The sequence below is a fragment of the Salmo salar genome, chromosome ssa15 (genome assembly GCF_905237065.1).
Source record: "Salmo salar chromosome ssa15, Ssal_v3.1, whole genome shotgun sequence".
NCBI lineage: Eukaryota > Metazoa > Chordata > Actinopteri > Salmoniformes > Salmonidae > Salmo > Salmo salar.
In genome coordinates this window covers 9,445,015-9,462,599 of record NC_059456.1, presented here as the reverse complement: position 1 = coordinate 9,462,599, position 17,585 = coordinate 9,445,015, and positions in this window count along the sequence as shown.

Below are 17,585 nucleotides of genomic sequence, written 5' to 3'. Positions count from 1 at the left end.
TATAGCTAGGTCTACTACTGTACAACTAACCATATCATACAGCTTATAGCTAGTACTACTACTGTACAACTAAGCATATCATACAGCTTATAGCTAGGTCTACTACTGTACAACTAACCATATCACACAGCTTATAGCTAGGTCTACTGTACAACTAACCATATCATACAGTTTATAGCTAGGTGTAATGTAGAACTAACCATATCGCACAGCTTATATCTAGGTCTACTACTGTACAACTAACCATATCACACAGCTTATAGCTAGGTCTACTGTACAACTAACCATATCATACAGCTTATAGCTAGTACTACTACTGTCCAACTAACCATATCATACAACTTATAGCTAGGTTTACTACTGTACAACTAACCATATCATACAGCTTATAGCTAGGTCTACTACTGTAGAACTAACCATATCGCACAGCTTATAGCTAGGTCTACTACTGTACAACTAACCATATCATACAGCTTATAGCTAGGTCTACTACAGTACAACTAACCATATCATACAGCTTATAGCTAGGTCTACTACTGTACAACTAACCATATCACACAGCTTATAGCTAGGTCTACTGTACAACTAACCATATCATACAGCTTATAGCTAGGTCTAATGTACAACTAAATATATCATACAGCTTATAGCTAGGTCTACTACTGTACAACTAACCATATCATACAGCTTATAGCTAGGTCTGTTGTACAACTAAATATATCATACAGCTTATAGCTAGGTCTACTACTGTACAACTAACCATATCATACAGCTTATAGCTAGTACTACTACTGTCCAACTAACCATATCATACAACTTATAGCTAGGTTTACTACTGTACAACTAACCATATCATACAGCTTATAGCTAGGTCTACTACTGTAGAACTAACCATATCGCACAGCTTATAGCTAGGTCTACTACTGTACAACTAACCATATCATACAGCTTATAGCTAGGTCTACTACTGTACAACTAACCATATCATACAGCTTATAGCTAGGTCTACTACTGTACAACTAACCATATCACACAGCTTATAGCTAGGTCTACTGTACAACTAACCATATCATACAGCTTATAGCTAGGTCTAATGTACAACTAAATATATCATACAGCTTATAGCTAGGTCTACTACTGTACAACTAACCATATCATACAGCTTATAGCTAGGTCTAATGTACAACTAAATATATCATACAGCTTATAGCTAGGTCTACTACTGTACAACTAACCATATCATACAGCTTATAGCTAGGTCTAATGTACAACTAACCATATCATACAGCTTATAGCTAGGTCTACTACTGTACAACTAACCATATCATACAGCTTATAGCTAGGTCTACTACTGTACAACTAACCATATCACACAGCTTATAGCTAGGTCTACTACTGTACAACTAACCATATCACACAGCTTATAGCTAGGTATACTACTGTACAACTAACCATATCATACAGCTTATAGCTAGGTCTACTACTCTAGAACTTACCATATCGCACAGCTTATAGCTAGGTCTACTACTGTACAACTAACCATATCATACAGCTTATAGCTAGTACTACTACTGTACAACTAACCATATCATACAGCTTATAGCTAGGTCTACTACTGTACAACTAACCATATCACACAGCTTATAGCTAGGTCTACTGTACAACTAACCATATCATACAGCTTATAGCTAGGTCTAATGTAGAACTAACCATATCGCACAGCTTATAGCTAGGTCTACTACTGTACAACTAACCATATCACACAGCTTATAGCTAGGTCTACTGTACAACTAACCATATCATACAGCTTATAGCTAGGTCTGCTGTACAACTAACATATAACACAGCCTATAGCTAGGTCTACTACTGTACAACTAACCATATCACACAGCTTATAGCTAGGTCTACTACTGTACAACTAACCATATCATACAGCTTATAGCTAGGTCTACTACTGTACAACTAACCATATCATACAGCTTATAGCTAGGTCTACTACTGTACAACAAACCATATCATACAGCTTATAGCTAGGTCTACTACTGTACAACTAACCATATCATACAGCTTATAGCTTTGTCTACTACTGTAGAACTAACCATATCGCACAGCTTATAGCTAGGTCTACTACTGTACAACTAACCATATCATACAGCTTATAGCTAGGTCTACTACTGTACAACTAACCATATCATACAGCTTATAGCTAGGTCTAATGTAGAACTAACCATATCGCACAGCTTATAGCTAGGTCTACTACTGTACAACTAACCATATCATACAGCTTATAGCTAGTACTACTACTGTCCAACTAACCATATCATACAGCTTATAGCTAGGTCTACTACTGTACAACTAACCATATCACACAGCTTATAGCTAGGTCTACTACTGTACAACTAACCATATCGCACAGCTTATAGCTAGGTCTACTACTGTACAACTAACCATATCATACAGCTTATAGCTAGTACTACTACTGTCCAACTAACCATATCATACAGCTTATAGCTAGGTCTACTACTGTACAACTAACCATATCACACAGCTTATAGCTAGGTCTACTACTGTACAACTAACCATATCATACAGCTTATTGCTAGGTCTAATGTAGAACTAACCATATCATACAACTTATAGCTAGGTTTACTACTGTACAACTAACAATATCGCACAGCTTATAGCTAGGTCTACTACTGTACAACTAACCATATCATACAGCTTATAGCTAGGTCTACTACTGTACAACTAACCATATCACACAGCTTATAGCTAGGTCTACCACTGTACAACTAACCAGATCACACAGCTTAAAGCTAGGTCTACTGTACAACTAACCATATCATACAGCTTATAGCTAGGTCTAATGTACAACTAACCATATCATACAGCTTATAGCTAGGTTTACTACTGTACAACTAACCATATCACACAGCTTATAGCTAGGTCTACTACTGTACAACTAACCATATCATACAGCTTATAGCTAGGTCTAATGTACAACTAACCATATCATACAGCTTATAGCTAGGTTTACTACTGTACAACTAACCATATCACACAGCTTATAGCTAGGTCTACTACTGTACAACTAACCATATCATACAGCTTATAGCTAGGTCTACTACTGTACAACTAACCATATCATACAGCTTATAGCTAGGTCTACTACTGTACAACTAACCATATCGCACAGCTTATAGCTAGGTCTACTACTGTACAACTAACCATATCACACAGCTTATAGCAAGGTCTAATGTACAACTAACCATATCATACAACTTATAGCTAGGTTTACTACTGTACAAGTAACCATATCATACAGCTTATAGCTAGGTCTACTACTGAGAACTAACCATATCATACAGCTTATAGCTAGGTCTACTACTGTACAACTAACCATATCATACAGCTTATAGCTAGGTCTAATGTAGAACTAACCATATCGCACAGCTTATAGCTAGGTCTACTACTGTACAACTAACCATATCTTACAGCTTATAGCTAGTACTACTACTGTCCAACTAACCATATCATACAGCTTATAGCTAGGTCTACTACTGTACAACTAACCATATCACACAACTTATAGCTAGGTCTACTACTGTACAACTAACCATATCATAAAGCTTATAGCTAGGTCTACTGTACAACTAACCATATCATACAGCTTATAGCTAGGTCTAATGTACAACTAACCATATCATACAGCTTATAGCTAGGTCTACTACTGTACAACTAACCATATCATACAGCTTATAGCTAGGTCTACTACTGTACAACTAACAATATCGCACAGCTTATAGCTAGGTCTACTACTGTACAACTAACCATATCATACAGCTTATAGCTAGGTCTACTACTGTACAACTAACCATATCACACAGCTTATAGCTAGGTCTACCACTGTAAACTAACCATATCACACAGCTTAAAGCTAGGTCTACTGTACAACTAACCATATCATACAGCTTATAGCTAGGTCTAATGTACAACTAACCATATCATACTGCTTATAGCTAGGTTTACTACTGTACAACTAACCATATCACACAGCTTATAGCTAGGTCTACTACTGTACAACTAACCATATCATACAGCGTATAGCTAGGTCTACTACTGTACAACTAACCATATCACACAGCTTATAGCTAGGTCTACTGTACAACTAACCATATGATACAGCTTATAGCTAGGTCTAATGTACAACTAACCATATCATACAGCTTATAGCTAGGTTTACTACTGTACAACTAACCATATCACACAGCTTATAGCTAGGTCTACTACTGTACAACTAACCATATCATACAGCTTATAGCTAGTACTACTACTGTACAACTAAGCATATCATACAGCTTATAGCTAGGTCTACTACTGTACAACTAACCATATCACACAGCTTATAGCTAGGTCTACTGTACAACTAACCATATCATACAGTTTATAGCTAGGTGTAATGTAGAACTAACCATATCGCACAGCTTATATCTAGGTCTACTACTGTACAACTAACCATATCACACAGCTTATAGCTAGGTCTACTGTACAACTAACCATATCATACAGCTTATAGCTAGTACTACTACTGTCCAACTAACCATATCATACAACTTATAGCTAGGTTTACTACTGTACAACTAACCATATCATACAGCTTATAGCTAGGTCTACTACTGTAGAACTAACCATATCGCACAGCTTATAGCTAGGTCTACTACTGTACAACTAACCATATCATACAGCTTATAGCTAGGTCTACTACAGTACAACTAACCATATCATACAGCTTATAGCTAGGTCTACTACTGTACAACTAACCATATCACACAGCTTATAGCTAGGTCTACTGTACAACTAACCATATCATACAGCTTATAGCTAGGTCTAATGTACAACTAAATATATCATACAGCTTATAGCTAGGTCTACTACTGTACAACTAACCATATCATACAGCTTATAGCTAGGTCTGTTGTACAACTAAATATATCATACAGCTTATAGCTAGGTCTACTACTGTACAACTAACCATATCATACAGCTTATAGCTAGTACTACTACTGTCCAACTAACCATATCATACAACTTATAGCTAGGTTTACTACTGTACAACTAACCATATCATACAGCTTATAGCTAGGTCTACTACTGTAGAACTAACCATATCGCACAGCTTATAGCTAGGTCTACTACTGTACAACTAACCATATCATACAGCTTATAGCTAGGTCTACTACTGTACAACTAACCATATCATACAGCTTATAGCTAGGTCTACTACTGTACAACTAACCATATCACACAGCTTATAGCTAGGTCTACTGTACAACTAACCATATCATACAGCTTATAGCTAGGTCTAATGTACAACTAAATATATCATACAGCTTATAGCTAGGTCTACTACTGTACAACTAACCATATCATACAGCTTATAGCTAGGTCTAATGTACAACTAAATATATCATACAGCTTATAGCTAGGTCTACTACTGTACAACTAACCATATCATACAGCTTATAGCTAGGTCTAATGTACAACTAACCATATCATACAGCTTATAGCTAGGTCTACTACTGTACAACTAACCATATCATACAGCTTATAGCTAGGTCTACTACTGTACAACTAACCATATCACACAGCTTATAGCTAGGTCTACTACTGTACAACTAACCATATCACACAGCTTATAGCTAGGTATACTACTGTACAACTAACCATATCATACAGCTTATAGCTAGGTCTACTACTCTAGAACTTACCATATCGCACAGCTTATAGCTAGGTCTACTACTGTACAACTAACCATATCATACAGCTTATAGCTAGTACTACTACTGTACAACTAACCATATCATACAGCTTATAGCTAGGTCTACTACTGTACAACTAACCATATCACACAGCTTATAGCTAGGTCTACTGTACAACTAACCATATCATACAGCTTATAGCTAGGTCTAATGTAGAACTAACCATATCGCACAGCTTATAGCTAGGTCTACTACTGTACAACTAACCATATCACACAGCTTATAGCTAGGTCTACTGTACAACTAACCATATCATACAGCTTATAGCTAGGTCTGCTGTACAACTAACATATAACACAGCCTATAGCTAGGTCTACTACTGTACAACTAACCATATCACACAGCTTATAGCTAGGTCTACTACTGTACAACTAACCATATCATACAGCTTATAGCTAGGTCTACTACTGTACAACTAACCATATCATACAGCTTATAGCTAGGTCTACTAGTGTACAACTAACCATATCACACAGCTTATAGCTAGGTCTACTACTGTACAACTAACCATATCGCACAGCTTATAGCTAGGTCTACTACTGTACAACTAACCATATCACACAGCTTATAGCAAGGTCTAATGTACAACTAACCATATCATACAACTTATAGCTAGGTTTACTACTGTACAACTAACCATATCATACAGCTTATAGCTAGGTCTACTACTGTACAACTAACCATATCATACAGCTTATAGCTAGGTCTACTACTGTACAACTAACCATATCATACAGCTTATAGCTAGGTCTAATGTAGAACTAACCATATCGCACAGCTTATAGCTAGGTCTACTACTGTACAACTAACCATATCTTACAGCTTATAGCTAGTACTACTACTGTCTAACTAACCATATCATACAGCTTATAGCTAGGTCTACTACTGTACAACTAACCATATCACACAGCTTATAGCTAGGTCTACTACTGTACAACTAACCATATCATAAAGCTTATAGCTAGGTCTACTGTACAACTAACCATATCATACAGCTTATAGCTAGGTCTAATGTACAACTAACCATATCATACAGCTTATAGCTAGGTCTACTACTGTACAACAAACCATATCATACAGCTTATAGCTAGGTCTACTACTGTACAACTAACCATATCATACAGCTTATAGCTAGGTCTACTACTGTAGAACTAACCATATCGCACAGCTTATAGCTAGGTCTACTACTGTACAACTAACCATATCATACAGCTTATAGCTAGGTCTACTACTGTACAACTAACCATATCATACAGCTTATAGCTAGGTCTAATGTAGAACTAACCATATCGCACAGCTTATAGCTAGGTCTACTACTGTACAACTAACCATATCATACAGCTTATAGCTAGTACTACTACTGTCCAACTAACCATATCATACAGCTTATAGCTAGGTCTACTACTGTACAACTAACCATATCACACAGCTTATAGCTAGGTCTACTACTGTACAACTAACCATATCGCACAGCTTATAGCTAGGTCTACTACTGTACAACTAACCATATCATACAGCTTATAGCTAGTACTACTACTGTCCAACTAACCATATCATACAGCTTATAGCTAGGTCTACTACTGTACAACTAACCATATCACACAGCTTATAGCTAGGTCTACTACTGTACAACTAACCATATCATACAGCTTATTGCTAGGTCTTATGTAGAACTAACCATATCATACAACTTATAGCTAGGTTTACTACTGTACAACTAACAATATCGCACAGCTTATAGCTAGGTCTACTACTGTACAACTAACCATATCATACAGCTTATAGCTAGGTCTACTACTGTACAACTAACCATATCACACAGCTTATAGCTAGGTCTACCACTGTACAACTAACCAGATCACACAGCTTAAAGCTAGGTCTACTGTACAACTAACCATATCATACAGCTTATAGCTAGGTCTAATGTACAACTAACCATATCATACAGCTTATAGCTAGGTTTACTACTGTACAACTAACCATATCACACAGCTTATAGCTAGGTCTACTACTGTACAACTAACCATATCATACAGCTTATAGCTAGGTCTAATGTACAACTAACCATATCATACAGCTTATAGCTAGGTTTACTACTGTACAACTAACCATATCACACAGCTTATAGCTAGGTCTACTACTGTACAACTAACCATATCATACAGCTTATAGCTAGGTCTACTACTGTACAACTAACCATATCATACAGCTTATAGCTAGGTCTACTACTGTACAACTAACCATATCGCACAGCTTATAGCTAGGTCTACTACTGTACAACTAACCATATCACACAGCTTATAGCAAGGTCTAATGTACAACTAACCATATCATACAACTTATAGCTAGGTTTACTACTGTACAAGTAACCATATCATACAGCTTATAGCTAGGTCTACTACTGAGAACTAACCATATCATACAGCTTATAGCTAGGTCTACTACTGTACAACTAACCATATCATACAGCTTATAGCTAGGTCTAATGTAGAACTAACCATATCGCACAGCTTATAGCTAGGTCTACTACTGTACAACTAACCATATCTTACAGCTTATAGCTAGTACTACTACTGTCCAACTAACCATATCATACAGCTTATAGCTAGGTCTACTACTGTACAACTAACCATATCACACAGCTTATAGCTAGGTCTACTACTGTACAACTAACCATATCATAAAGCTTATAGCTAGGTCTACTGTACAACTAACCATATCATACAGCTTATAGCTAGGTCTAATGTACAACTAACCATATCATACAGCTTATAGCTAGGTCTACTACTGTACAACTAACCATATCATACAGCTTATAGCTAGGTCTACTACTGTACAACTAACAATATCGCACAGCTTATAGCTAGGTCTACTACTGTACAACTAACCATATCATACAGCTTATAGCTAGGTCTACTACTGTACAACTAACCATATCACACAGCTTATAGCTAGGTCTACCACTGTACAACTAACCATATCACACAGCTTAAAGCTAGGTCTACTGTACAACTAACCATATCATACAGCTTATAGCTAGGTCTAATGTACAACTAACCATATCATACTGCTTATAGCTAGGTTTACTACTGTACAACTAACCATATCACACAGCTTATAGCTAGGTCTACTACTGTACAACTAACCATATCATACAGCGTATAGCTAGGTCTACTACTGTACAACTAACCATATCACACAGCTTATAGCTAGGTCTACTGTACAACTAACCATATGATACAGCTTATAGCTAGGTCTAATGTACAACTAACCATATCATACAGCTTATAGCTAGGTTTACTACTGTACAACTAACCATATCACACAGCTTATAGCTAGGTCTACTACTGTACAACTAACCATATCATACAGCTTATAGCTAGTACTACTACTGTACAACTAAGCATATCATACAGCTTATAGCTAGGTCTACTACTGTACAACTAACCATATCACACAGCTTATAGCTAGGTCTACTGTACAACTAACCATATCATACAGTTTATAGCTAGGTGTAATGTAGAACTAACCATATCGCACAGCTTATATCTAGGTCTACTACTGTACAACTAACCATATCACACAGCTTATAGCTAGGTCTACTGTACAACTAACCATATCATACAGCTTATAGCTAGTACTACTACTGTCCAACTAACCATATCATACAACTTATAGCTAGGTTTACTACTGTACAACTAACCATATCATACAGCTTATAGCTAGGTCTACTACTGTAGAACTAACCATATCGCACAGCTTATAGCTAGGTCTACTACTGTACAACTAACCATATCATACAGCTTATAGCTAGGTCTACTACAGTACAACTAACCATATCATACAGCTTATAGCTAGGTCTACTACTGTACAACTAACCATATCACACAGCTTATAGCTAGGTCTACTGTACAACTAACCATATCATACAGCTTATAGCTAGGTCTAATGTACAACTAAATATATCATACAGCTTATAGCTAGGTCTACTACTGTACAACTAACCATATCATACAGCTTATAGCTAGGTCTGTTGTACAACTAAATATATCATACAGCTTATAGCTAGGTCTACTACTGTACAACTAACCATATCATACAGCTTATAGCTAGTACTACTACTGTCCAACTAACCATATCATACAACTTATAGCTAGGTTTACTACTGTACAACTAACCATATCATACAGCTTATAGCTAGGTCTACTACTGTAGAACTAACCATATCGCACAGCTTATAGCTAGGTCTACTACTGTACAACTAACCATATCATACAGCTTATAGCTAGGTCTACTACTGTACAACTAACCATATCATACAGCTTATAGCTAGGTCTACTACTGTACAACTAACCATATCACACAGCTTATAGCTAGGTCTACTGTACAACTAACCATATCATACAGCTTATAGCTAGGTCTAATGTACAACTAAATATATCATACAGCTTATAGCTAGGTCTACTACTGTACAACTAACCATATCATACAGCTTATAGCTAGGTCTAATGTACAACTAAATATATCATACAGCTTATAGCTAGGTCTACTACTGTACAACTAACCATATCATACAGCTTATAGCTAGGTCTAATGTACAACTAACCATATCATACAGCTTATAGCTAGGTATACTACTGTACAACTAACCATATCATACAGCTTATAGCTAGGTCTACTACTGTACAACTAACCATATCACACAGCTTATAGCTAGGTCTACTACTGTACAACTAACCATAGCACACAGCTTATAGCTAGGTATACTACTGTACAACTAACCATATCATACAGCTTATAGCTAGGTCTACTACTCTAGAACTTACCATATCGCACAGCTTATAGCTAGGTCTACTACTGTACAACTAACCATATCATACAGCTTATAGCTAGTACTACTACTGTACAACTAACCATATCATACAGCTTATAGCTAGGTCTACTACTGTACAACTAACCATATCACACAGCTTATAGCTAGGTCTACTGTACAACTAACCATATCATACAGCTTATAGCTAGGTCTAATGTAGAACTAACCATATCGCACAGCTTATAGCTAGGTCTACTACTGTACAACTAACCATATCACACAGCTTATAGCTAGGTCTACTGTACAACTAACCATATCATACAGCTTATAGCTAGGTCTGCTGTACAACTAACATATAACACAGCCTATAGCTAGGTCTACTACTGTACAACTAACCATATCACACAGCTTATAGCTAGGTCTACTACTGTACAACTAACCATATCATACAGCTTATAGCTAGGTCTACTACTGTACAACTAACCATATCATACAGCTTATAGCTAGGTCTACTAGTGTACAACTAACCATATCACACAGCTTATAGCTAGGTCTACTACTGTACAACTAACCATATCGCACAGCTTATAGCTAGGTCTACTACTGTACAACTAACCATATCACACAGCTTATAGCAAGGTCTAATGTACAACTAACCATATCATACAACTTATAGCTAGGTTTACTACTGTACAACTAACCATATCATACAGCTTATAGCTAGGTCTACTACTGTACAACTAACCATATCATACAGCTTATAGCTAGGTCTACTACTGTACAACTAACCATATCATACAGCTTATAGCTAGGTCTAATGTAGAACTAACCATATCGCACAGCTTATAGCTAGGTCTACTACTGTACAACTAACCATATCTTACAGCTTATAGCTAGTACTACTACTGTCCAACTAACCATATCATACAGCTTATAGCTAGGTCTACTACTGTACAACTAACCATATCACACAGCTTATAGCTAGGTCTACTACTGTACAACTAACCATATCATAAAGCTTATAGCTAGGTCTACTGTACAACTAACCATATCATACAGCTTATAGCTATGTCTAATGTACAACTAACCATATCATACAGCTTATAGCTAGGTCTACTACTGTACAACTAACCATATCATACAGCTTATAGCTAGGTCTACTACTGTACAACTAACAATATCGCACAGCTTATAGCTAGGTCTACTACTGTACAACTAACCATATCATACAGCTTATAGCTAGGTCTACTACTGTACAACTAACCATATCACACAGCTTATAGCTATGTCTACCACTGTACAACTAACCATATCACACAGCTTAAAGCTAGGTCTACTGTACAACTAACCATATCATACAGCTTATAGCTAGGTCTAATGTACAACTAACCATATCATACTGCTTATAGCTAGGTTTACTACTGTACAACTAACCATATCACACAGCTTATAGCTAGGTCTACTACTGTACAACTAACCATATCATACAGCGTATAGCTAGGTCTACTACTGTACAACTAACCATATCACACAGCTTATAGCTAGGTCTACTGTACAACTAACCATATGATACAGCTTATAGCTAGGTCTAATGTACAACTAACCATATCATACAGCTTATAGCTAGGTTTACTACTGTACAACTAACCATATCACACAGCTTATAGCTAGGTCTACTACTGTACAACTAACCATATCATACAGCTTATAGCTAGTACTACTACTGTACAACTAAGCATATCATACAGCTTATAGCTAGGTCTACTACTGTACAACTAACCATATCACACAGCTTATAGCTAGGTCTACTGTACAACTAACCATATCATACAGTTTATAGCTAGGTGTAATGTAGAACTAACCATATCGCACAGCTTATATCTAGGTCTACTACTGTACAACTAACCATATCACACAGCTTATAGCTAGGTCTACTGTACAACAAACCATATCATACAGCTTATAGCTAGTACTACTACTGTCCAACTAACCATATCATACAACTTATAGCTAGGTTTACTACTGTACAACTAACCATATCATACAGCTTATAGCTAGGTCTACTACTGTAGAACTAACCATATCGCACAGCTTATAGCTAGGTCTACTACTGTACAACTAACCATATCATACAGCTTATAGCTAGGTCTACTACTGTACAACTAACCATATCATACAGCTTATAGCTAGGTCTACTACTGTACAACTAACCATATCACACAGCTTATAGCTAGGTCTACTGTACAACTAACCATATCATACAGCTTATAGCTAGGTCTAATGTACAACTAAATATATCATACAGCTTATAGCTAGGTCTACTACTGTACAACTAACCATATCATACAGCTTATAGCTAGGTCTGTTGTACAACTAAATATATCATACAGCTTATAGCTAGGTCTACTACTGTACAACTAACCATATCATACAGCTTATAGCTAGTACTACTACTGTCCAACTAACCATATCATACAACTTATAGCTAGGTTTACTACTGTACAACTAACCATATCATACAGCTTATAGCTAGGTCTACTACTGTAGAACTAACCATATCGCACAGCTTATAGCTAGGTCTACTACTGTACAACTAACCATATCATACAGCTTATAGCTAGGTCTACTACTGTACAACTAACCATATCATACAGCTTATAGCTAGGTCTACTACTGTACAACTAACCATATCACACAGCTTATAGCTAGGTCTACTGTACAACTAACCATATCATACAGCTTATAGCTAGGTCTAATGTACAACTAAATATATCATACAGCTTATAGCTAGGTCTACTACTGTACAACTAACCATATCATACAGCTTATAGCTAGGTCTAATGTACAACTAAATATATCATACAGCTTATAGCTAGGTCTACTACTGTACAACTAACCATATCATACAGCTTATAGCTAGGTCTAATGTACAACTAACCATATCATACAGCTTATAGCTAGGTCTACTACTGTACAACTAACCATATCATACAGCTTATAGCTAGGTCTACTACTGTACAACTAACCATATCACACAGCTTATAGCTAGGTCTACTGTACAACTAACCATATCATACAGCTTATAGCTAGGTCTAATGTACAACTAAATATATCATACAGCTTATAGCTAGGTCTACTACTGTACAACTAACCATATCATACAGCTTATAGCTAGGTCTAATGTACAACTAAATATATCATACAGCTTATAGCTAGGTCTACTACTGTACAACTAACCATATCATACAGCTTATAGCTAGGTCTAATGTACAACTAACCATATCATACAGCTTATAGCTAGGTATACTACTGTACAACTAACCATATCATACAGCTTATAGCTAGGTCTACTACTGTACAACTAACCATATCACACAGCTTATAGCTAGGTCTACTACTGTACAACTAACCATAGCACACAGCTTATAGCTAGGTATACTACTGTACAACTAACCATATCATACAGCTTATAGCTAGGTCTACTACTCTAGAACTTACCATATCGCACAGCTTATAGCTAGGTCTACTACTGTACAACTAACCATATCATACAGCTTATAGCTAGTACTACTACTGTACAACTAACCATATCATACAGCTTATAGCTAGGTCTACTACTGTACAACTAACCATATCACACAGCTTATAGCTAGGTCTACTGTACAACTAACCATATCATACAGCTTATAGCTAGGTCTAATGTAGAACTAACCATATCGCACAGCTTATAGCTAGGTCTACTACTGTACAACTAACCATATCACACAGCTTATAGCTAGGTCTACTGTACAACTAACCATATCATACAGCTTAAAGCTAGGTCTGCTGTACAACTAACCATATCGCACAGCTTATAGCTAGGTCTACTACTGTACAACTAACCATATCATACAGCTTATAGCTAGGTCTACTACTGTACAACTAACCATATCACACAGCTTATAGCTAGGTCTACTGTACAACTAACCATATCATACAGCTTATAGCTAGGTCTAATGTACAACTAAATATATCATACAGCTTATAGCTAGGTCTACTACTGTACAACTAACCATATCATACAGCTTATAGCTAGGTCTGTTGTACAACTAAATATATCATACAGCTTATAGCTAGGTCTACTACTGTACAACTAACCATATCATACAGCTTATAGCTAGTACTACTACTGTCCAACTAACCATATCATACAACTTATAGCTAGGTTTACTACTGTACAACTAACCATATCATACAGCTTATAGCTAGGTCTACTACTGTAGAACTAACCATATCGCACAGCTTATAGCTAGGTCTACTACTGTACAACTAACCATATCATACAGCTTATAGCTAGGTCTACTACTGTACAACTAACCATATCATACAGCTTATAGCTAGGTCTACTACTGTACAACTAACCATATCACACAGCTTATAGCTAGGTCTACTGTACAACTAACCATATCATACAGCTTATAGCTAGGTCTAATGTACAACTAAATATATCATACAGCTTATAGCTAGGTCTACTACTGTACAACTAACCATATCATACAGCTTATAGCTAGGTCTAATGTACAACTAAATATATCATACAGCTTATAGCTAGGTCTACTACTGTACAACTAACCATATCATACAGCTTATAGCTAGGTCTAATGTACAACTAACCATATCATACAGCTTATAGCTAGGTCTACTACTGTACAACTAACCATATCATACAGCTTATAGCTAGGTCTACTACTGTACAACTAACCATATCACACAGCTTATAGCTAGGTCTACTACTGTACAACTAACCATATCACACAGCTTATAGCTAGGTATACTACTGTACAACTAACCATATCATACAGCTTATAGCTAGGTCTACTACTCTAGAACTTACCATATCGCACAGCTTATAGCTAGGTCTACTACTGTACAACTAACCATATCATACAGCTTATAGCTAGGTCTACTACTGTACAACTAACCATATCACACAGCTTATAGCTAGGTCTACTGTACAACTAACCATATCATACAGCTTATAGCTAGGTCTAATGTAGAACTAACCATATCGCACAGCTTATAGCTAGGTCTACTACTGTACAACTAACCATATCACACAGCTTATAGCTAGGTCTACTGTACAACTAACCATATCATACAGCTTATAGCTAGGTCTGCTGTACAACTAACATATAACACAGCCTATAGCTAGGTCTACTACTGTACAACTAACCATATCACACAGCTTATAGCTAGGTCTACTACTGTACAACTAACCATATCATACAGCTTATAGCTAGGTCTACTACTGTACAACTAACCATATCATACAGCTTATAGCTAGGTCTACTAGTGTACAACTAACCATATCACACAGCTTATAGCTAGGTCTACTACTGTACAACTAACCATATCATACAGCTTATAGCTAGGTCTACTACTGTACAACTAACCATATCACACAGCTTATAGCTAGGTCTACTGTACAACTAACCATATCATACAGCTTATAGCTAGGTCTAATGTAGAACTAACCATATCGCACAGCTTATAGCTAGGTCTACTACTGTACAACTAACCATATCACACAGCTTATAGCTAGGTCTACTGTACAACTAACCATATCATACAGCTTATAGCTAGGTCTGCTGTACAACTAACATATAACACAGCCTATAGCTAGGTCTACTACTGTACAACTAACCATATCACACAGCTTATAGCTAGGTCTACTACTGTACAACTAACCATATCATACAGCTTATAGCTAGGTCTACTACTGTACAACTAACCATATCATACAGCTTATAGCTAGGTCTACTAGTGTACAACTAACCATATCACACAGCTTATAGCTAGGTCTACTACTGTACAACTAACCATATCATACAGCTTATAGCTAGGTCTACTACTGTACAACTAACCATATCACACAGCTTATAGCTAGGTCTACTACTGTACAACTAACCATATCACACAGCTTATAGCTAGGTATACTACTGTACAACTAACCATATCATACAGCTTATAGCTAGGTCTACTACTCTAGAACTTACCATATAGCACAGCTTATAGCTAGATCTACTACTGTACAACTAACCATATCATACAGCTTATAGCTAGTACTACTACTGTACAACTAACCATATCATACAGCTTATAGCTAGGTCTACTACTGTACAACTAACCATATCATACAGCTTATAGCTAGGTCTACTACTGTACAACTAACCATATCACACAGCTTATAGCTAGGTCTACTACTGTACAACTAACCATATCACACAGCTTATAGCTAGGTATACTACTGTACAACTAACCATATCATACAGCTTATAGCTAGGTCTACTACTCTAGAACTTACCATATCGCACAGCTTATAGCTAGATCTACTACTGTACAACTAACCATATCATACAGCTTATAGCTAGTACTACTACTGTACAACTAACCATATCATACAGCTTATAGCTAGGTCTACTACTGTACAACTAACCATATCACACAGCTTATAGCTAGGTCTACTGTACAACTAACCATATCATACAGCTTATAGCTAGGTCTAATGTAGAACTAACCATATCGCACAGCTTATAGCTAGGTCTACTACTGTACAACTAACCATATCACACAGCTTATAGCTAGGTCTACTGTACAACTAACCATATCATACAGCTTATAGCTAGGTCTGCTGTACAACTAACATATAACACAGCCTATAGCTAGGTCTACTACTGTACAACTAACCATATCACACAGCTTATAGCTAGGTCTACTACTGTACAACTAACCATATCATACAGCTTATAGCTAGGTCTACTACTGTACAACTAACCATATCATACAGCTTATAGCTAGGTCTACTAGTGTACAACTAACCATATCACACAGCTTATAGCTAGGTCTACTACTGTACAACTAACCATATCATACAGCTTATAGCTAGGTCTACTACTGTACAACTAACCATATCA